Source organism: Lontra canadensis, unplaced genomic scaffold (genome assembly GCF_010015895.1).
Source record: "Lontra canadensis isolate GAN:19392208 unplaced genomic scaffold, GSC_riverotter_1.0 scaffold69, whole genome shotgun sequence".
Taxonomy (NCBI): domain Eukaryota; kingdom Metazoa; phylum Chordata; class Mammalia; order Carnivora; family Mustelidae; genus Lontra; species Lontra canadensis.
In genome coordinates, this window is record NW_022631063.1 from 4,743,546 (window position 1) to 4,768,237 (window position 24,692).

Genomic DNA, 24,692 nt, shown 5'->3' on the forward strand with positions numbered 1-24,692 from the left:
TAAAGGAGCAATGTTTTGGCTCAAGCAGTGAGAGGCTGAAGACTTGGAGGTTTTGCACCTGATAAAGCAACTGTGTGAGAATTAAGTGTGAGGAAGCATGTTGTTCGATCTCCCTAGCTGTCTAGCGGTGATGTTATTCAACCCAACAAATACCTAATGAGTTTCTACTATGGTCTTGGTAATGCATTAGGTATTATGGGGACACTGAGAAGTATTAGGCATGTCATTTGCCCTTTGGGAGCTTATAGGCGTATTGTGGAGAGGAGGTTTATAGAAATACAAAAATGCAACACAACTTAAATGCTAGGTTGAAGGGATTCCTGTCAGAAAGGAAGTGTGATTTAGGCACTAAATGAATCTGCTTGATGCTTAGGAGAGGAAAGAAAATTCTTCAGGCAAAGATATGTATCGGAAAACACTCTAACATGCTGCCTGTTATAATTTACATATCTTCAGTTGGTTAAATAAAAATACTCATCACTCTATATGCTTTCCGGCATTCTGATGAGTAAGCTCTTCTACTTTTCTCATTTTGTAAATAAGGCAATCAGGGTGTGTGGAGATTAAGCGATTAGTCTAGGGCTCAAAGTATTATGAGTTAGGGATAGTATTTGAATATACTTTGCTTCATTTTTTTTTCTCTTGCCCATCTTAGAATTGTGAGAGCCATTTAGTAAAACTTCAATGATAACAATATTGATGGTTTTATTAAATATCAGCTAAAACATATGAAATCATTTAGGCTTTTAAAAAGTCTTTCATATTAAGGATGAAAATCAGAGAATAACAGATGTAGACTTGGTTCCTCATGCTCTGTGACCAAGCTAAATGAGGTAACTATCAAATTTGAAAACTGAGTGACTCGAAGCAATGCCTCTCTGCAGTGAATATTCTTTACTGATACTAAAACTATCTTGATCTTGCTAGCTTTCACCCTGTAGATCTGTAAGATTTTCTAGGACAGAAATGATGTCTTATAAAACTTTTAGTAGTTTATACATTGTTATGCCTGTTAAGAGGAAAGGGTTAACTTGTCCCAACACTCATCATCTGCAGGCTGGTCTCCCAAGAAAGGAGTTGACCTCTCTGCAAAGCTCTATGAAATTAGCTATGGCTGGTTCTTAAGACAATTAAGGTCAAGGACAAGACTTGGACTCCAGTTTTCAGATGATGCCAAGAGGATGGACTGTTTCTTTACCACCCAAAATTGGTGATATGGCTAATTCTGCTTCTTTCTGTAACATATAAGACTACAACCACAAAGTTTGGACCCCAACACTTGAATATTCCAGAGCTAAGCCACCAGATGGGACTGGAAGCCCATATTGTCATATTGATAGTTTGCCATAGTCCTTGACCACAGCAGGGGATGGGGGATTGCTTTTCTTTTATTTTTTCAAGATTTTATTTATTCATTTCAGAGAAGAGTGAACTAGAGAGACAGAGAGAGAGAGAGAGAGAGAGTAAACAAGCCTGGGGTGGACGGGGAGAGGGAAAAGCAGACTCCCCTCTGAGCAGGGAGGCAGATCTGGGACTCTATCCTAAGATCCGGGGATCATGACCTGAGCTGAAGGCTGATGCTTAACCAACTAAGCCACCTGGGCATTTGAGGGATTACTTCCCTAATCAGCTTAATAACCATACAGTATGAGAAAATGAGTGGCCCCCACCCTTAGAAGGATGGTTACAATTGTTCAGTACATAAGATGGGGGAATATTAGAGGTGGGCACTGTCCATTCAGAAGAAATGGATAAAGATCAGCCCTTTCCTCTGAGTTTAGATAGCAAAGTGGTCAGTCTGATGGAGTGGTTCCAGGGTGGGTCACAACTGATCTCCTCAAACCTCAGAATCACCTAATTTTTTAAAAGCTAGGCAGAAGCTTTTACTGTCCTAATGCAGATGACTCCATGATTTAATCACTGAATGGACTGGGATAGATGGTCCTTTCTTATTAGGATATCCAGAATCATTCCTTCAGGTAACTCTTCACAATTTAGTCATTTTGACACTGGGCAGTCCCAAAGTGTGTGTGGATATATATATGCTCTAAATCTAAATTATATATATATATATATATATATATGCATATATATATATTCCACATCTAAACAGTATATATATATATATATATATATATATATATAAAAATATTCCACATCTATCTAGCTCTTAATACGAGATAGATAGATGAAATATGCAATAGACATATATCTATTCTGTATATCGAGAGAGACAGAGCGAGCCCTAGAACAGTTAAATCAGAGACAAACTGAACTAGCACTTCCCTTGCTTTTCCTGGGAGACTGGCTGGACTTCTTAATGTTGTCCTAAGGACAGCTTTTTCTTGTAGGAGTCCATTTGCTCTGACCTATCACTTAGAGACCCACAAGCTGCAGGGTGTTAGGAAATTCCCGGAGTTCCACAAATGCATGTAGGGACCTGATCCATATAAACTGTCCCATCTTTTTTTGTCCCCTGCCATACTCAAACTTCCTCAAGTGATTGGCAAATCTGAACAGCACCCTATACCGAGGAATGAGCAAACCCCAACTTGGAAGGCACTGCTGTGACTGCCTGGCTGTCCTGACCCATCCACCTGTGTCTGCAGCTGTTATCTTGTACCCTACTCATGGGATGGAGCAGCTCCAAGTCTAAACATGCTGAACATTCTATGCTGGCCGTCCTCGCCTGGGTTGTACCTGCAGATCAGGGCGCTCAGCTGCCACCACGTGTGGTGGTAATGGCATGACCTCTGAGTAAGCAAAATGGCCCTTGCCTACCAGGTACATAAGTCAGGACCCCCAAGGCTCCCAGGCTGAGTGATTCTCTGGAGGGATTCTATGGCTCAGAAAAGCTATTAGGCTCACAGTTACAGTGAAAGGATATTATTACAGTGAAAGGATACAGATTAAAACCAGCAAAGGTAACAGGTGGCATGAGGTGGAGTCCAAGAGAAACCAGGAGCAAGATGCCTCCTCCCAGTTAAGTCACGCAGGGTCACACTTAATTGTTTCAGCAACAATATGAAATGAGACAGCACTTTCAAAGTGTTGCCACCAGGGACACTCATGCGCACCTTGGCATTTAGGTTTTTTAATTTTGTTTTGTTTTGTTTTTAAGATTTTTATTTATTCATTTGACAGACAGAGATCACAAGCAGGCAGAGAGAGAGGAGGAGGCAGGCTCCCCGCTGAGCAGAGAGCCCGATGCGGGGCCCGATCCCAGGACCCTGGGATCATGACCTGAGCCTAAGGCAGAGTCTCTAACCCACTGAGCCACACAGGCGCCCCGGCATTTAGGGTTTTTATTAGGAGTCAGTTGTGTAAGTTGCATGACTGACTTCAGCTACTCAGACTCCAGCATATAACACACACACACACACACACACACACACACACACAAACAACCCTGAGGCAAAAGCAGGCCTTTGCCGTAAGACATTTTTTAGCATAAACTTTTCTGGTCAGACTGGTATACCATGGCCTATGGCCTCAAGCACACAAAAAGACTTGAATCTTGCAAAATATTCCCAGGGCTCAAAGGTTATTTCCCAGGAGGTGGCTAAGAGTCAGGCTTGAAGAGAAACCCTTCTTTGGACTTAGTCCATTTCGAGCAACCTGGGTCTGTGGAGCTCAAACTTTTCCTGCCCAGAAAGAAGTACTTGAGGTTATGGAAGGTGAGAAGAGAATCCATACTAAATTATTTTGCACTGGAAGTCTTCTAAGAGAAGTGTCACCTGGCAGCACTGAATTCAGAGTAGCACTGAGCTACTCAGTTGTGATGTTAGGCTTGCTATGGGGAACTGACTTACCAAGTGGATAGTCAGTCGCCATTCCAGAGTCTACTAATAATGCAGTTATGTTCCTGGGGCCTCCCAGATTCCTGGAAAGGATCACTGAATTATAGCACCCAATATTTGCCAAACGATCTATTAATAATGCATCTGAAGCCCGAGCTGAGCTGGGCTTATGACTCTTCCTCCTCTAGTCTGCGGGCGGAGACTTGAAAGCCAGCCATTTCTCCCTCTCCATGCTGCTGCTATGGGTGGCAGCTTTCTTAAGCTTTTTGGAATGGATATCCTATATCTTTTGGGCTGTTACTACCAAAGGACCTTCTTAGTTTACTTTGGGAGAACATAACTTTCTTCTTGTGGTGGTTAGCTTACTTTTCTCAATCACCTTCTGGGTCTCCTCCATCAGTTTCAGTGACTGGCCTCATAGCTCTTACAGTTTAAATGATATAGAGTGTGGTCCCTCATTTGGAATCAGGGGTAAATTGAGAGACTCTAAGACTGACTGTAGGTTAGCTTTGCAAGAAAAATAAATGGTTCTCTTGGAATTTCAGTGGAAAAAGGCTATGGTAGAGTACTTAAGGAAATCAAACCTGGTTAACTATGAGGTCATGCCAGAGTGGGTTTGCTACTTCGCCAGTCATGAGTGCTCATCTAGTACACCCTGCTGCTGGCTTACTATGTCACAGGTGGCCCCTTGCCCAAGCTGTCAGTGCTGAGCTGAGGAGAGAGGGTAGGAGCCATATTATTAACACGTGCTATTGCTATTGAACCCTGGTTTCTAATTTCAATAGGGAAGGATCAATGCATCCCTAATAATGTGGTTTAAAAATTCCCATAACTCAGGGAGACCTTGTACTGGAATCTGATGTCCAACCCTCTTGAATTTTTGTGTGCTGTGCCAGAATGTGCTAGAGCAAGAAAGGCCTCACATACCTGTTATTGATCCTGCCTGCCTAAGTTCCTTCCAATGAATTCTCACCTAGAACAACTGAACAGATTTTAGGTTGTCAAGGTAAATGACCAAATGACCTTTTATCTTGGCTATATGCATGCTACAATTCTCAGCTCAGGCAATGGAACATAGTGGAGAAATATTGTTCGAATGTATAACTTCTTTGTGTTCAAGTCTGGGCTATAGGTGGGGACAGTTCATTATTAAACTAGGTTTACTCTTTTCTTCCTTTTCTGTGGTGGAAGCAAGTTTTAACCTTTTTAAATCATTTTGAATGTCTGAGTAAGTGGTTAATACTACTTGGTTACTGGTGCCTTGGGACTATTAATTGGTTTTTACAGCATATTAACAAAGCACTTAAAAGATAAATAGCGTGGTGAAAAGTACTGAACACATTGCTCATAAAAATAAATGTTAGGAATCTGTACTTCTTGCTTTATCCTTTAAGGCATTTCCAAGCACACTAACCAGACATCCGTTTCATTTATAAGATGAGATCTTCAAAAGCAGAGAGTTTAAAACTGAATTTAAAGGCCCAAACTGGAGACACCATGTGTTATAGTCAATTTTCTAGGTAGTTAAAAATTCTAAGAACTTACCTACGGCACATAGAGCTTTGCTCTATGATTTATGTGCTGGCTTACTTTATGATGCAGTGTTGAGAAAAGACTGTGAAATATTCTAGATAGACATCCATTTGCATTTGGGAGCCAAACAATTTGCATACTGATTGTATGCTGCTTTTTGAAAAGAAGGGGGAAAGGAGCCTCAGGACTCACCAGAGAAAAAGGAGCAAGTTATAAATCCCATGGTTTGGGGGATGAGAGTATAGGAACAGTTTTTATACAGTTCCAATTTTTTGAGTCATATATCTATTGAAAGAGAACTTACTCTATAAAAACCTTATAAGCAATGAACTGTTTATTTCAGAATGAGACTCTGGGGAATAATCTCATAAGAAACACATCTTGCATTTGTAGAGAAACCCAAGGGGATAGTATTCATGAAGCATTATCCCGGTGTAGGCAAAAAATGACAACCAATGCAAACTCATCAAACAATTGAAAAGGAAATGCTTGATTACTGAATAATTTTTTTCTCCCCTGCCTCCTCTCTCCCAAATGCATAAATCCATCATTCTGTATTATAGACAGATTGATCATTCTTTTTCTCAGCTTCTCCTTCCCTGTTCCTGTATAACTGTCCTCTCTAGTTCCCACCTTACTACCCACCTAAGCAAAGCAAAGGCAGAACTCACTGCAGACTCTAAAGGTTTCTTAAGTTACAAGTCAGGCCTTTTATGTCATGTAATCTCTATCCTGCGTGTTGTGAATAATAATTCCTGTTACAGGTTTAACTCCTAAGGTTTAACTATGGTATAGGAGCACATGGGGATCAGCTGTAGTGTCATGTGTTCAACTGTTTGAAAGATTAGCTGTCTTATAAATTATAGTGGATTCAAGGTTATCCCTATAATAATGTCATGTTCACTGACTTGCATTTGCTTTTCAGAATGAGAGAGAAAGGGCTGGAATTACAACGAGGTGAGAGCATGGAGTCTAACTCCAAGCTTATTCCGCGGCCTGGAGGCGATCACGTATATGACCTTTATCCATAGACTAGGTGCAGACGGGGAAGCCATTGTCCTGTATGTCCTGTTCTGTTGGTTTGATGACATACAGACATGTATTTCTTCATCTAAGTCCTAGGGGTTCCCTTCCCATCTTCTCTAGATTTTTTTTTTTTTTTTTTAATTTCAGATCCTCTTCTACATGGATAGGATAAAGATAGTAAAAGCAAGCAGTTTCTTTTGGTTCTTTTATTCTACTTACCAATTTATTCTACCTGACAATAACCATAGAAGGAGTTCACATCGCAGATAGACAGAATGGTTTGTAAAGTAACAAAAATGGTAAGCAGTGCCTCTGAGAAAATAAATATATGTTTCTTTCGCTGAATACTATAGACTTTCTTCACTTTCAGAATGATGATGGGAAAGGTCAGAGAGTGAATAGAGACATAGAAATAAAGCTACCAAATATCCAACATGATGTCATTGTACTGGTGGCTCAGAAAGTTAGTCAGGTTGAGAAATGGTGATAGGCTTCTTATATATTCACAGAAAGCATCATATTGCATCACAGAAGTGTTTTTTGATGGAATTTATTACTATTAATAGAGAGGTGTGATCATTTTTCTTGGAAATCTGAGAACACATTTCTTTTAAGCAAATGCACTGCAGGACTTAGAGATTTCTATTCCTCTGGCATCTTGCAAGTATTGAACCACTGCAGAGTAGACAGTGGTGATCAAAAGAGCCATAAGAGTTACAAATGAAAAGAGAATTCAAACAAGTCATCAAGATGACTTACTATGTTCAGGAGGCCCTACAGGACAATCCTTTTATTGAATTCTATAATTGGGGGATTTCCTGCAGTGTGTGATAGCTCCTGTACACATTCAATTTTTCCATGAAAAGGGGCAGAAGGAAGGAAGGAGAAGTACTATGTCCGCTGCTCCTCAAATTTGCCCTGTTGAGTTGTCCTGAGGAGATTTTCATCTATAAACTGACCGGGAAGGATGACATATTTAATCAAAATAAAATTTGAGTATTTCCTCTCCCTGCCTGTGTAACCTCAGAGCGGAAAGACTGAGATCCAAGCTAATTAGGAGTTTGCTGTTAGGAGCTAGAAATTGTTTTCTGTAAATCTGTACTGTAGAACACTGCAAACCCAAATCTGACAGCTTCCATGATTAGAACTTCCTGTTGTTCTTCTCCTTCCCCTACCTCTCTTTTCTGTGCAGGATCCCTATCTAAATATAAAGGTATTTTCCTGACTCCTCATTCTCATCATATCACACATTCTGGACCTGTTCTTTTCAGAAGATGAGGGCTCCATGTGTTTCCCAAGAATTCAAAGTGAAAAAATAATTGTCTTGTACAAGTTAAACTTTAAAAACCATGTTTAAAAACAGAGTAATGCTGTCACAGTATGGAGGCAACAGGTCCCAGGCTGTAAGAACTGCCTGTACTTGGATGGAAGGTGTTAATGTACATTCCTGAAAGGCTTTAATAGACAGCAGAGAGGTTCATCAGTCATGGCGTCAAAGGAAGAGGCAAACACTAGCTAAAGCTGCCCATAGAGCAAGAGTACATTGCTTAAGAACATGCCATCTGTTTGGTCCAGGTGGCAGTTATGACTCTAGAAGGAGTGAAAAAGTATAAACTTTCTCTTTATGGTTCAAAGGTTTAATGGCATTGGGTTGCACACTTAACTTATTCTGATCACATACTCACCAGGCAATCTACCATTCATAATTTCGCTTTCCCTGAAGCTGGCTCACCAAGAGATAACATATTGACTGCAGAATTCTGCTTGTCCAGTGCCTTTTGGCAGTTATAGATTAGAATTTTCATGTTAAATTAACAAACATATCCAAGTTCTAACTTGACATTCTCTAGAATTACCTATAGGGGTGGTAAGTACATGGGAAAGAGAGAAGCCCAGTATCTTTTATCTCAATAAAGGTAATTCTCCTCTAAAATGATTTGGCATTCTGGTTTTAATCTCAAATCTCTCGGGTTCGTGGGAGTCTGTTCTTAGAGATGGATTCAGGTTACAGATAGATAAAATCAGGGTTGTTAGCCTTTGAAGCTAAGGTATCCTGACCTAAGACAAGAACACTATGTTTGGTAAACTCATGTCACCCTGTCTGTCACTACTTTCCCAAGAAACCTGCTCTCCCTGGGATTACTCAGACTCTTTTGCTACCATTTCTCAGAAATACTGCACAGAACTTAGAATGAACCTGGGTTTTTGTTTTTTGTTTTTGTTTTTTTTTCAGTGACCCAGTTGTTTTTCTTACTACTGTATTTCATACTGCATAATATTCAGTCAAAGAATGATGTTATAAATGATGTCTAGTCCTCAGGCTTTTGCTTTCCAGTGAATCAGATCTCTCCATCAAAAGGATCTGAAATTCCCAAAGCTGGAAGAAAGATGGAAAGAAACATTCTATAATGCTGGCATATGTATCATCACTTATCAGCTGCAAAGCAATCCTATAGAGAGACGCAGAAGATATTCCCAATTAAGTCTGAGAAGACCGAGGCTCACCCAAGTTAGACTGATCCCAGGTTTTGAAGCTATTCTTTTTGATTTCAAAGCTAACATTTATTGTCCATTGTTTTTTTATTTTACTTTTAGATCTAGATGGATTAATTCAGATATATGCATGTGAGATGATAGAAGTGGGCAAATTCAGGAGCAGAGTAAAGCTAAGGAGTACAGAGAACCCTTTTGGGAGTACGGAATTATACTGAATGAGTGCCTCAGGCATATGATCTTAGAGTTGTGGTAATGCTTATCTTAGAGTAAAAAATAGTAAATGTGTGATAAACTTGTTAGTGCTTAGTCCACATAAAGTTCTATAACAAAATGGTAAGTAAACAATTAAACTGCAGATTTAACAATTCATGTTTTGGGGCGCCTGGGTGGCTCAGTCATTAAGCATCTGCCATGGGCTCAGATCATGATCCCAGGGTCCTGGGATCGAGCCCCTTATCAAGCCCCACATGGGTCTCCCTGCTCAGTGAGAAGCCTGCTTCTCCCACTCCCACTCCCCCTGCTTGTGTTCCCTCTCTCCCTGTGTCTCTCTGTCAAATAAATAAATAAAATCTTTAAAAAAAATACTACAAAAAAATTATGTTCTATTTAGCGTGATACTAGTAGTTGACATCTTTCAAAAAAGTATATATGTTGACAGTAGAGGCATTATTCTAAGGGTGTCGTATACATAGCATTAAGAAGACTCTATCTTTGACATTATAAACAATTTGGATTGCAAATCAGATTGAATTGCAGAGTTCAGAGAAGTTGTTATTTCTAAATTACTGTGTTAGTTGAGTCTTAAATTATCATAATGCTGGTGGTTTGTTTGGGTGTCTACCTGAAAGGGGAAGAGGGAGTTTTGATTTCATCTTTAAGAAAAGGAAGGTGAGGAGTGCCTGGGTGGCTCACTAGGTTGAGTGGCTACCTTTGGCTCAGGTCATGATCCCAGTGTTCTAGGATCCATTCCCACGTCAGGCTCCCTGCTCTGCTCCCTCTCCTGCCTGCTACTCCCCCCTGCTTGTGCTTGCTCTCTCTGTCAAATAGATAAATAAAATCTCTTTGGGGCGCCTGGGTGGCTCAGTGGGTTAAAGCCTCTGCCTTCCGCTCAGATCATGATTCCAGGGTCCTGGGATCAAGCCCCGCATCGGGCTCTCTGCTCAGTGGGGAGCCTGCTTTCCTTCCTCTCTCTCTGCCTGCCTCTCTGCCTACTTGTAATCTCTGTCTGTCAAATAAATAAATAAAATCTTTAAAAAAAAAAAAAAAATGGAAGGTGAGGGTAAGTGTTACCCGGAGAAGTAGGGTTCATACAAGCTTCACTGAAAGGTAGGATTTGAAATAAATGTCCTCAAAGGAAAGTGAGCAATGATGGGCTGGGAAAGTAGCTGGTAAAGCAAAGTGGGAGTGCTGGTTATAGAGTTTAAAAGCAAAATGGGTATTTATAAATGTTAACCTTATGGTATTACTCTGTTTATTATACGTCTTCCTTTGGACCCCATTTATCAGAAGAGATTTTCTTGACACTTAACAAAACATCATCATTAGTAAACCCAAGAACATGACTTCCGTATTTGGATCCCCTTATATTTCCCTCTGTCATCTTGAGTAATTGAGTATTCTTTAACTTATCTTTCTTTAGAGGTGGACTCTTTGCCTGTTTTCATCATTAAAGGCATACATCAGTCTTTAGGATGAAGTCCTCACTCATCCACAAGAAATGTACTTCGGTTGTTCATAAAATTAATTTCATTCTAGTCATCCTCACTAAGACATTTTGCATCAAATCCTTTTATGTGTTAAAGCATTTTAGGAATTGTTGTTGATAATAGATGGAAGTTATTTTCTTCTTAATGCTTTTACTTGGAAAAATTAAAAGTGCCATCTACCACATTTTTAAAAATTACTGCCTGGTCAATTTTAGAAATCTAGGATTTTTTTTTTTTTTTTTTTTTTTTTTTTTTGTCCTTGATACCTGTAAGTAAAGAATTTTTGAGGATATTTAGAATGTGGAGATACATGGAAGGAAAGCTTAAACAGACCAGCCCCTAGTCACCTGTATGCAGATCATACACAGTAATTAAGTGGTGCCCCAGAATTGTGCTAAGGGGGTGCCCTTTACTTTTGGTCCTTACTTAATTTTTCCACCACCTCTCTTCCCTCATATGCAGGCTGAACTACCTTCAGACACCTCCTATCCTCTGGTCTCTCTCTGATCAAGTATGCCTTTGCAGCTTTCCATCCTTAATTATAGGTTGGGAAGCTGTGCAAATACAGAGCTCTACTTTTCTCAATGAAGAGAGGAATTTTTCCTACAACAAGATGTGCAGATGGACAAGATTAGGGGGGTTTATGAGGTGGGATTATATTTCACTACAAAATAAAAAAGGACACATTTTTACGTGAGAAGCACTCTTTTTTTTTATAGGAAAGTATTGTCTTTAACTAAAATTGGAATCAAACAGACATTTAAATAGAGTAAGCATTTAGAGCCCGATGCTGTGGCAGTGTGATGGAGAGTTCTTTGACTATTTACCAGTGTTTATCTAATTAACAGATATTTAATAATTCCACGCTAATAGATTTCATAAATAATATAAATAATATTTTTAGTATTTATTTATTTTTTAAAGATTTTATTTATTTGACAGAGAGAGAGATCACAAGTAGGCAGAGAGGCAGGCGGTGGGGGGTGGGGGGAAGTAGGCTCCCTGCTGAGCAGAGAGCCTGATGTGAGGCTCGCTTCCAGCACCCTGAGACCATGACTCGAGTGGAAGGCAGAGGCTTAACCCACTGAGCCACCCAGGTGCCCCCAAAAGTAATATTTTTAGTGTTACATTGTATTCTAACAAAAATCCTAGAATATTTAACCAATAAGTATTTCCTATTACATAGCCCGGCAAGATTCCTCCCTCCACTTATTCACTCATCTATTCATCTATCAGGGATGAGTTAGGTACCAATTATGTGCTGTTGATACAAAGACAAATAGAACAAAGCAGGGGACAGAGACAGCCGTGAGACTGTCTGGTTACCATAATGTAGTATGTGATGAAGAACAGGTAGGAACAATGATTTAAGGGAACATATAAAAGGTCCCCTGGAGTTATCATGGAATGCTTCTGGAAAAGGACATATTTGAATTCAGTACTGAACAAAGAGTAAAGGTTTTTCATGAATATGAAGGTATGTGTTGGCAGGGGTGCATTTATTGGAGAAGTAAGAAATGAGAGATAATTTAGGCAACAGAGAAGGTATAGGTAAAGATGAGAGGAAGAAAACTGTGTGGACATTTAAGGCACTGCAGAAAGTTTGGTATGCCTGGAAATCTTGGTTCTGGTGGAAAGGTGGTGATAGGATGATAGGAGAGGGAAGCTAGGAAGGAGAAAGGATGATTTTCCATGAAAGCTGTTTAGGCTTCACTCTTGAGGTGGTGGTGTACCATTGGAGGATTTTAAGCTGAGAAGTCAAATAATTATTACTTATTTTAGAAATTTTGCTCCAGTTGTACTGTACATAGATTGAGTGTAGGGAGCTAGACAAAGTAGAAAGATATTAAAGAACACCAGGACAGAAATAAAGGCATGGGCTATGACAATGGAGTAGAAGTTAAGATTGGTCGAAACAATTTCTAGGCAGTCAATTAGGCACAGTTAATATGAATATAAGAGGTTAAAGAAGGAAAGTCTGGAGTGGAGAGATGTGCTGATAACTAGAATGCCAGAAAATGTGCTAAGCTTTGGAAAAGTCTGTGAATGATACAAATGTATATTCTTAAGAGTCACTTTGAAATAACTGGCACTTAGTGTGTTGTTTGAATTGCCATAGTAGGGGCGCCTTGTGGGTCAGTGGGTTAAGCCTCTGCCTTCGGCTCAGGTCATGATCTCAGGGTCCTGGGATCGAGCCCCAACTCCAGCTCTCCGCTCAGCAGGGAGCCTGCTTCCCCCTCTCTACCTGCCCCTCCACCTACTTGTGATCTCTCTCTGTCAAATAAATAAATAAGTGAATAAACAAATAAATAAATAAATCTAAAATGAATTGCCATAGTAATTTGTTCACGTGCACATTTTCTATTGTTTCTATTTCACCATCTCTTGAAGGCAGAAACTATGCGAATGGCTTTCTTTGTAAAATATTCACTCGAGTATAGGCAGTTTTGATGATGATAAAGCTATAGCCAGGAAAATTGGATACACCGTTAGAGCAGAAAACACCCCCCATTAAGTTTTGAATCTTAACTTAAAAAGCTTTCAGTTTCTAAGTATGCTCAGTCTGAAAGATGAATGGCTGTATTTCAACATTAATCAATTTCAAGCATAGGAGGAAAATAGATGTATGTATTCCTTGAAGATAACATTGGGAGAGCAGTTTAATCTAAACACTTTCCATGTAGGATAGCACAGTGTGTTTAAAATGCAGTCAGGTGATTCATTAGGCTTTTTGTTTCAGTTCATTGGGTGGTGCCAAGATGAAGCTCTGAGCCACTGACCACAGGGCATGGTGGATACTGTTATGATTATATCCTCATTTCCACCTACCTCAAATGCAAGGAGACTAGAAAATGCTTTGCTGAATGAATGATTGCTAAATGAATGATTACTCACCAACTTCACCCTTCAGTGTATGGTGGGGGTTTCTCTTAGACAAAGGACTAAAGAAATAATAGATGCAGCCTGCAAGCCTGTTGAGACTGATGACTGCTCACTGATGGTTAAGTGCCTGTTAACGCCCATCCCTGTTCAGTGCTACACATGCTACCTTTTTTTGACTATCCCACTATTTTTTTATTAGGTCAGCCAACCCAAGAATGGAATACTTTTTGCCAAATTGCCTCTCTGGCATTTTCTGACTAGAACCCTTTCCTCAACTCTTCCTCAATCTTTTTTTTTTTTTTTTCTTTCCCCAGCCCTGCCCAAGTGTAGACAGTTGAACAAGGGCATGGGATTTCCTCCTAATTTTACAGGATTGGCATATTGTCCTTATCCCTCTTATCTTCCATAGAATGTGTTCAGAGACACAGTCCCCCGGCCTCACACTGTGGATGGCGGCATGGTATGGCCGGTCCCTTGGCTCACTCAATTGCGCTTGGATGGACTTTTTTTGTTTTCTGCATGTATCAAATCTTGCTCAGGATTCCTCCTGACATTGAAATCCGTACCATGCCCATAAAGATAGGAAGACCTTCTTAGAACAAGTTATAAATGCCTATAAAAACCCTGTAACTTAAAAACATGACTGGAAGAAAGAAGGCAGAGGGACCTTAAAGGTTAAACCTAAATTACATGTTTAAATTCTCATTTGGTTGAGTAATGGTTTTTTGTGACTGATGAATAAATAGGAGTAAAATTTTCGGTTTGTGTAATTCTGTGGAAGAATGCTCAAAGCATACTGTAGGATGAGATCCTAAAGCATTATGCATTTGTCACCAAGAATAATGTATTTCCTGTTTCACCTGGTTAATAAGGACCTTAAAATCAATTTGCCTCTCCTGGAATTAATGTATAACCTTTAATTCTTGCTGAAGGTCTTTGAGGTTGAGAAGTTGAGTTTTCTGATGTCTTTTGTTGTTGACTAAACATGATTACTTGATAGGAGAAAGAGAAAGGAACAGTCACTGCAGTGAGGAAGTTTGGGGAAAATATGCAAATGAAAATTTATTTTATTACACAATAAAAATGTAGTGCAAAAAATAAAGCCAAAGCAGCTGAGCCTGATTTGAAGCAAAGGGATGAGTATAATAATCATTATTATACTGAATTTGTTCCTCTTCAGGCAGGTATTTTGAATCTGTGATTTTCTCACTTTGTAGAGAGTGTTAAATCCTTTCAGGCTGCTAGGCACCATTTAATTTAATCCCCAGTTCTTTTGAACTAAAAGGCAATTGAAAATATTTGCAAACATCACCAAAGTACATAAGTTATTTTCTTCTGCTTCACTAATTGGAGAAATTCTCATAGTGGCTGATAAAACATTGCCTATTGTAGTGCTCTAATTGTTTGATATAATAAAAGTATTTTTTTAACACATTTATTCTGTTTAAGAATTGTGGGTTGTTTTCTAATCTTGGTTCTACTGTGTCTTTGCTAGTCATAGTCCCTTGTCTGAAACTCAGCTCCCACTCTGTAAAATGAGAGTCCGGCATGCATAATCGATGCTTTGTTTCCTGCTACTAATTCTCTCCAACTGTTTTTCCTTGAAAAAAGTAGGTGCCAAAGACACAAAAAGCTTTGTCCTATTTGGTTCTATAACTGATCTAGAAGTAAATGAAGTATTTGATATCCTCTGTCTTATATGTGTTCCCCTTGATTCTGAGATAATGGTTAGATGACATTTTGGAGTTTGGGATAGGATGGTGAACACAATAAATCCTCCAAAGGATGTGGAGTCTGGAATAGATAAGGATAGTTAAGCAGTCTGTCTTGGCAAAGGTTTGAGGAGGGAAGATCGAGTACTCAACAGTGTGCATTAGGGTGCATACCAGATGTTACTGGAAGCTGATGGATGACTGAATGCTCACATTTTTCATAGAGAAATTGACCTGAAAATATAATATTTTTGAAGTATTTTGACATGAAGTTCTTTTATCCTTCTATAAAAATACTTAAAGGCCAGAGTTGGTATACACATGGATGTTTAAGAACTGTGATGGTGATATTAATGTCCTGTCCTCTTTTTTTCTTCTCCTATGCTATTATTACAAAATGTTAGAATCTAGTTTCTAGGTCGTTTTTGTACCTGTTGAAAATTTTAAAGGAAAAAACACACTTTCTAAGGTCTCTTCCTTAATCAAAGGAAAGTTATCTGAAATGTTCTTCTGTTTCTCCTTATTTTGCCCGATTTGCATTTTGCTCCATGAAAAACAGGATTCATGGTTAAATGAGGGAGAAAAGATAAGTCTTTGTGGAAGAATCCCAAGTAATTTTTGAGATAGAGCCCTGACCAATATTTAGAACTTAACCCCCTGCCTACTTGAGCGTGGGCTGCATTTGGTACCTTGTTTCCAAGAAATAGAGTATGGAAATAAAGATTATCTTTTTAGTGGAAAAACCTGGTAAACACTATGTGAGCTAAGTGATCAAGGTTAACATTACCAGTGATACCCCATGTTGATACCATGCAACAGTGATAGGATAGGATGAGAAGAGCATTTCACCTCTGTGATGCATTCTTTCTCCAAATCCCTAACACCAGTCTAATCATGAGGAAGACATCCCATAAACTCAAACTGAGAGCATTCTATGAAATAATTGACTAGTGTGCTTTGAAATTGTCAGTGTCCTATTAAAAACAAAACAAAACAAAACAAACACGGTGGCTAAGAAACTATCTCCAATTAGATGAGGATGAAGTGATATGATGACTAAGTAGAATGTAACATTCTGGATGGGATCCTTGATATTAAATAGGATTCTATTAGGTGTGGGGGGAGGGGAGACATCAGTAGAAAAACTAGTGAAATCCAAATTACAAATAGTGCTTAGTTAAAAGGAATGTGCTAAGGCTGGCTTCCTGGTTCTGGCAAGTGTGCTATGTAGTATAAAATATTAACAATATGGGAAAGTGGATAAGAGAACTCTGTGTTATCTTTGTAACTTTTATGTAAATCTAAAACAATAATAAAATTAAATATTCATTTAAAAATGTAAGCTTAATTTCTTGGCTTATTTGATTGTCATTATCCTCTCATTTATCTCATTTTGCAGTGAACTATCTTAACTAGTTTTCAATTTTTGCCATTATGTTTGCATTGATTCTTTTGCTTGGAGAGTCATGAAGAAGTATATATAGAGAGATACTGGAGTTATTAAAGGTAAATTGTTATTTATGACCCACAGTAAGTACAGTAAGAGGAGTGGAAAGCTTTTTAAAAAATTTATTTTACAGAAACAACCAATAGATAAAATGTCTGAGAAGTTACATTTTGAGGGAAAAATTACATAATTCTATTTGAATGAAATAAAAAAAATAATTCAGTTGATTTCAACTCTTTCTAAACTGGGTTTTAATAAGATTTGAAACATGAAGGAAAATACTTTGTAGAAAGTCTTACTATGAGCTCAGGAGTTCTTAGTATTGAAATCATTTAGTGTTGACTATGGTGCAAATAGTGTCAGCAGGTTAGAATTAATAATTGAATACTCAGAAATTATAAGTAAACTTTAATATAAACCTCTTTTATTGTGGAATTAGAGAACTGGTTTCTAAGCAAACTTTTCTAGCTATCACAAAGTCTACTCAACAAAGGAATAGGGATTATCGCCTATGTATAAAATATTGTAGTAAGCTCTATTTAAGAGCAGATCAGTTTGTAACTTAGTTTCAGATTATTTAACTCAGTTTAAATGATACTGACATTCTTCATGTGCAGCATACTTTACCTGAAACCTAATCCTCACATCAATTTTTCTTACTGATTTATCTTGCTACCTAAGTTACCATGTTGAACCTCACCATAGAACAGGTGTGATGTCTTCTCACATTCCAGTAATGTCTTCCATTCTGTTGTTATGAAGGAATTACAAGAAAGTAATAATTATTTGCTATCATAATCAGATGTATTTATCATATTGAAATGCCATTGTAAAACAATACTATAAGAAACCAGAGTATAAGATAAATTAACTATGGGGGAAAAAAGCAAAGTAATAAATTGCTACAATTTATGGATAAAAGCAACACTAAAACTCATTATTGCCTACCCCTAAATGAAGACTTAATATCCATACAATTCTCTAAATCATAGTTAGGATGAAACAAAGAAACCATTGTTAACATTTCACAAGGAAGTTCCAGCTTACAGAAACATTTGACAATAGTCACACAGGGCAAAATTGTGAAATTTGGATTATGAAAGACATGACTCAAAATGCAATTTGCATACTGATAATTATTTTAACAGGAAATAGGTAACCTTAGTAAAAATGATTCAGAGTCAAAATAATATCTAAAGAAAAGCAACATGTTTATGTTTAATTTCTTTTTATGAGACAGTTGCATTTTGTTGGTCTTACAGGAAGAACCAAAATTCAAGAAAAAATAGACCTAGGAAAATAATATAATTCTAGAAGTATCTTACTGCAGTAAACTCTATAGAAGGAGTACATGAATTATTAGATGTCATCTGTTCATTATCTGAGTTAGAATTAAACATAGTAGTTTTTGATTTTGGCCAGTTGTAGTGAGCTCTAAGAATAAGCAGTAGTAAATCATACAAGGTGCTTTGTTCAGGGTTTTCAAGGTGGCACCTTTTTCAATTTATAAAAATACTATGTAGAGAAGAAGCTAGGTGAGACATATGTTTCAAAGACAATCCCTGAAATGTGCTGAGGATTTATGGAAAGCAAATCAAGGTCATCTTTGTGTCTATGCAAAAGAAAAAAAAAAAAACACTCTGCAAAGAGAAACAAAAAGAGTGAAAGTTTTAAATTATTCATAAAAATGAATGCATTACAAAACCTATTCCCAGAGAACAGTGTATGTACATCTATTTTGTAACTAGAAATTGTTGATCTTGGCTCTCCAGAAAACATTTTCAAGCCATACTCCTTAATTCCAAAGAGATATTGAAAAGAATTGGGTCAAGATCAATGAAAAAGAGTAATTATTTAAGAACTTGATGAATAATATATTGGCTTGCCACCTGCAATCTTATATACATTCTAGCACAATCTGAAGATAACTTTATTTTGTATAATGCTTTCAGTCTCTGAGGGGAAAAAATAAAGGAAATGGTGCAGTAACTGACAGCAACTGAATCCTAACAACCCTATTTTAAATATAAATTACAGTTAAATGGAGTAAGGTTCTGGTAATATACAATCTGTACAACTAAAATGGGATAATAGTATATGGATTGCTTGTTCTTTAAGTTTTCTGTGTTTTGGATACTAGCATTTTATGATTCGTATCAATAGTGAGATAAACACAATGTTAATAACTCTTACTTGAGTACTTCAGTAGTTCTCTCTCATTGCAATAAATAGGCCATCTGCATTCTGACTTTCTGGATGAAGTGGCAGCATTCAGAATTTGGTGACTTTGGCACTGACTTACCGGGTTTCTGTTTCTTTTCTTGAATATATATTTATATTTGGTGTTACTTTTGCATCTCTCCCAGTTTGTCAAAGAAAGTGGAGTGCTTTTATATATTTGAAAGCAGAGTAGATCAAAGCTGCTGGGGAATTGAAGAGAGAGGTAGGATTATGTCTGAGTTAAAAGGAGGGACTTGAGCTGAGTTCTAAACCTGGCCTTTTCATTGACGAAATTTTTAAAGTGAAATAAGATAATAAACATCACTAAGCCTCAGTTATCTTTTGGTAAGATGAAATTTATAACAGTAATATTAACAACAAAAGGAATTTCTGCCTTGTAGGGTCATTGCAGGGGGGTACATAATCCATTACAGATTGTTGATAGGTCCAGTTAAGAGTAGCAGTTAGGATATGCATATGGTGGCTTAAAAGAGAATAACAAAAGTTATGTATATTTGTACCTTTGTATATTTAACTTTAATATGGAGAGATAATAGCTATGCATATTGTATTAGAATAGTGCAACTGAATGCAAATTTATTTTGGGAATATGTTAATTTGAGAGGTTAAAAATTCTGAAATATCCTAGGGGTAAATTATTCAATTATCTTTTTTTCTTCCTAAAAGAAAAACAATTCCTTAGAAACTGACACAATTTATAACTATAATAGATGAACATGAAAAAATAATATAGTTTTGCCTGATATATGTAATTGATATAATCTCTGTAATCTGTGATTCACCCCTGATTTTTTTTTTCTTCTTCCTTAAATGGAATTGGATTAGAATTTTTCCAAGATTCCTTCTTGTGCTAAGATACTGCAGTTGTGCTATAAGTTCCTCAAGAATGGTGAGAATAATGATCCCTTACATGTTTATACTGCTTTGTAGTTGACTGCCTCTCAGTGGTGTCTCACAACAGTCCAATTAGGGGCCATCCAAATCCTGTTCTCCTTTAAATTAGAATGCAGGAAAATGAGATGCAAGAGCATCAAGGATCATATCTGGAGCTACATGGCTAATAAGGGGCAGAGCAGGGATAGAACTTGGCCTTTATATCCAGGGATTTTCCTTTAAGTTCTCATTGTTTTGTGCATCTTTGTTTATTTTTCTCAGTCCTGTCTTTGAGGAACTAGAGTAGGACCTTAAACATAGTGGGTGTTTAATAAATGCTTTATCATTACTTAAGCATAAAAATAAAACAAGATAGGAAATAAGGAATCTAATTTTCCAGTATAGTTTAATCTTAATTTCCTCTGTGTGTTCCTATTCCTGTAGAGCAGCAGAACACTTGAAACATGCTTTCATGTAATTTCATGTAATTTCACCAAGTTCAAGTATTTATGTTCAATCACTAATCACAATTCCCTTCTTGATTATTTTCCTCTCTTTAGGCATTAGTGCTTCTCCATGTCCTGGTCTCATTTCTAATTTTCACAGGTTTGCCTTGTATTGTTACTCAGAAGTAACAGGGCAGAAGGGATCATGAAGAAAGTTAGGAAAGTTAGGATTACTTTGTTGAAAATGGAAGGGAAAACCCACTTCTGCATTTTAGTTTTGAATACTGGGGCCCATTCACTGGTTGATAGCTATGCTTGGCTCTGGACAAGAGTGCTCTTCTATGAACTCTTTTAAGTGGCACTAGGACTGATCTGGGTCCCTAGGAATTTTCTAGGTCTCACTAGAGAGGAGCGCTGTTCCACATAATTCTTACAGACAGTTCAGCCCCACAGCACCAAAGTTTTTGTCTCTACCTTTCTCTGGACAGCCTCCTGGGAGGTCACAACCTGGTTTCGGCTCCAAGCTGCTTTCTGGGACCTGAGAATCCTAGAATCCTGAATGCATGGGAATTTGGAGGTGGTCTCTGACCCTTGTCTCTTCTGGCTGTGCCACTATGCTATCTTTCTACAGATACAGAATGTTCCTATGGTTTCTGTTATGCACCAAATTAAGAGGATACCACATAAATTTAGAGGGACCTGTGTATGTTAATGAACATTCTCCTTGCCCTCTGCAAATACCTGGGGAGGGTCAGGTGACTATTCATGCTGTTCTTATGCCAAATATAGTACAAACTCTTTTCTTTTCTTTTTCTTTTCTTTCTTTTTTTTTTTTGAAGATTTTATTTAGGGCTCCTGGATGGCTCAGTGAGTTAAGCCTCTGCCTTCAGCTCAGGTCATGATCTCAGGGTCCTGGGATCGAGCCTTGCATTGGGCTCTTTTCTCAGTGGGAGCCTACTTTCTCCTCTCTCTCTGCCTGCCTCTCTGCCTACTTGTGATGTCTCTTTGTCAAATAAATAAATAAAATCTTAAAAAAAAAAAAAAAAGAACCATCACCATCAAAGCATTACTTATCACTTCTGTCATAGAATGTAATTGCTGTTTCTTTTTTTGTGGTCAGAACATTTAAGAGCTACTCTCTTAGCAAACTTCAAGGATATAATACAGCATTTTGACTATATCCATCCTAGCTCTACATTTTTATAGGAGGTAGAAGTGAAGCCTCGAAATCAGAATTCATTCAATGGTTACAGATAAATACAGATGCTCCCAATATTTCAGGCAATGCAAAAGTTAAAAAAGAGAAAATGTATACAAATTTCTATTGGAAAGCCAATAGAAAACGGAATAGATTGTTATACAGTTCTCAAAGCATTCCTGTAAAATTAAATTTTTATGGGATGGGGTGGAGGCATAATCTTTTCTGAAAAGGGGAATGATTTTTAACACTGGGAAGTGTTGGAACTTCACTTAACTAAACCGAAAGATTGGGCTATTAAGAATTCTACAGAAATGTTGGGGAGGAGGGAGTGGGTTGAGGGGGCAAGAAATCAATCAGTTAAGATATTTTTTTAAAAATAAATTTGAAGAACATTAGTTGTAAGATACCTTAGTGGTAAGACCTCTTTTAAATCTCAGCCACAGGCTCTGGCATAGTATATCAAAATTCACTACCTCTAACTCCTACCTCCTGTTGTTCCCTCTCATTCTGTCATCCCATCCACTTTTTAAAATATTTGCTTTAATTCTTAACATAAAGGACATGGGAAAGAAATTAAAATAGCAAGATGCCAATGGTTCTAGGCCTACACTGCCATGACTCCGAAATGGAAATACTATTTAATAGCTAAGAAAGGACATAGAAGTGTAAATAACAAAAATGGGAGTGGGGTGGAGGGAGAAATAAAACCAAAGAGTGGTTAATAATGCAATTCTTATGCAAAATTAAAAATGAAAAGAAAATACTCTCAATGTTATGAGGGCAGGAAGACCAAGAAAAAATGTTTCCTCTTTTTCAATTTTAGACAGAGAAATTGATCTGCATTTGTCATTTCAGTGCATTTTAGGTTGGTTTTTATAGTGAATTTATGTTTAATCAGACTTGTAAAATGTGTGACAATTCTAATCAGAGGGTAGAAGACTCAGTCGACTAGGCAAACAAAATGAATATTATGTTATAAGAAGTTGATACACATTAAAGAAGATCTAGTGTATTTAGGAATTGAATATGCTATAATAATTCATAGACCTCATAAAGACCGAAAAGAATTTAGTTGCAATATAATATACAGAAAAAAATGTGTCTCTACTTATTAGATTTAAACTAAGAAGAATGCAAGTCCCCAAACAGCAAAAGCTTCACTCTGAAGAAAAAAAATAAAAATGGACCATTTTCACTGAGCAGCGTACAATCATTGTTTATTTCATTGATTAAAATGTTCAAGTCCACTGTGCCAGATATAAAGGGCTATAGTAATGTGTGGATGTAATATTACCTCCATGATGATTACATTATAGAAAAGAAACTTGTATTCTGATTTCATTCTGTAACAACATGCCTACCTACTGACTTTTCAAAAAAGTAAAATTCCATTCATTCCCATACCTTACTGCCCCCATAACTGCTGCCCCCATCCCCCACTACCTCCTGGCAGACACTGTCTCCTTTGCTGTCCTGCCCACTGCTCCCTTGCAGTGTCTTCAGTAAACTTCTATCTTCTTTGTTCTGTCTTGGGTGACTTCTTTTGCCACCTGTGCCACTCGCCTCTACCTGATCGGGTTGCCTAACATTATAAACATAGACTATAATATATAAATACAGGAATATACGTGTGCATATATGTGTGTATATAGATACACACATATATGCACACATATACAATGAAGGAATGTGATGGGGGAAACGAAGGCAGAAGAAAAATGATTAAATTTCCTTACCCTCTACAGCCCACTGACAAGTCTTTGAAACAGGCAGAATGACATTCCTCTAGGCACTCAGGTGCCTCAGTGTTAATGCTTTGCTAAGGGCAGAAGACAATCTTAGTCTGAACCCCCGGAATCCTGTAAATCCACTTGAACATATAAAAATTCCTTTGGAAACTTCATCTCTACCCCCGCAAGATACATGTTAGCAGTCATCCCCCAAGAATAGGACCCACTGATATACATCTGAAGGGCCTCATGACTGAGTTTGTACCAAACAGTGATAAATTACCTTTCCTAACAGTAACTGGCTCCTTCAGGATTCTGGAAACCTTGTTTCCAAAATACATGAGAGGCCTACACTATCCCTAACCCTCTCCCAAATTGAAAGTATATAATGGGCCACTCCTCATGACCCCAGTGCAGCTCTTTCTGCCCACGGGTCCTGTCCCTATGCTTTAATAAAACCACCTTTTTGCTCAAAGATGTCTCAAGAATTCTTTCTTGGCCATCAGCTTTGAACCCTAACGTCTCTCCTACATCAGAATGCAGTGGGACAGTTATTTGCAGTGTATATAACATACTAATTTTTTAGAAGAGATACAAGGCAAAGATGTAAACTTTGACATTAGTTGTCTTTGAATGGTTATATAGGTGCCTTTTATATTAAGTTTCTGTATGTTCAAAAACTACTTAATACAACGTATGAACAAACGAAAACCATTCCCAGAGAAAGGCCAACGTTATTCCCACAAATGGAGCAATAAGAGGTCAAGGAAGAAAGAAAGCATCACCCAGATTCCTGAATCTTGGTAGTTTCTGCCTGTCTCTTCTCAGCCACACCATTTAGGGTACTCACACTTCTGAGCATAGTTCCCAGCTTCAACATATTCTCATATCAGTTGAATTTTAGGTTAAGTCTGGTCGTGTTAAATCTGTGAGAGCACTCGCAAAATCCCCTGCCCAAATTAAGATTTAAATAAATGAAGAAAAAACGAAGAGCATTTGAGATGGAGAGAAAGAACAAATGAAAAAAAAGTATAAGCAACAGGAAGAGAATATGCAAAACCTTTTTTTGTTTGTGTTTGTGTCAGGATTATCAATAGAATACATTTTCTCTTTGTCTCAAGCACACATACCTAAACTAAGATAGGGGAAGACAAATTTAGACAATGGCAAAATTGTCAATCATAAAAAAAAGTAGAATTTATTTCAGCAGAGTTCATAATAATACTTTCGATTAAAAATTACAGGGATACAACATGGAGGAAGGAAGGAGCGAAATCATAAAAAGTGTCATAGTATAAATGAATGAAAAAATACTTTTTAAAATGATTTTATTTATTTGACAGATGGAGATCACAAGTAGGCAGAGAGGCAGGCAGAGAGAGAGGAGGAGGAGGAAGCAGGCTCCCTGCTGAGCAGAGAGCCCAATGTGGGACTTGATCCCAGGACCCTGAGATCATAACCTGAGCTGAAGGCAGAGGCTTTAACCCACTGAGCCACCCAGGTGCCCTGAAAAAAGACTTTTTATTAGAAAAGAAAATATAAGTTTGGGATGTTAGGATAATAGGATTATATGTGTTACAGACCAACTTTAACTAAAG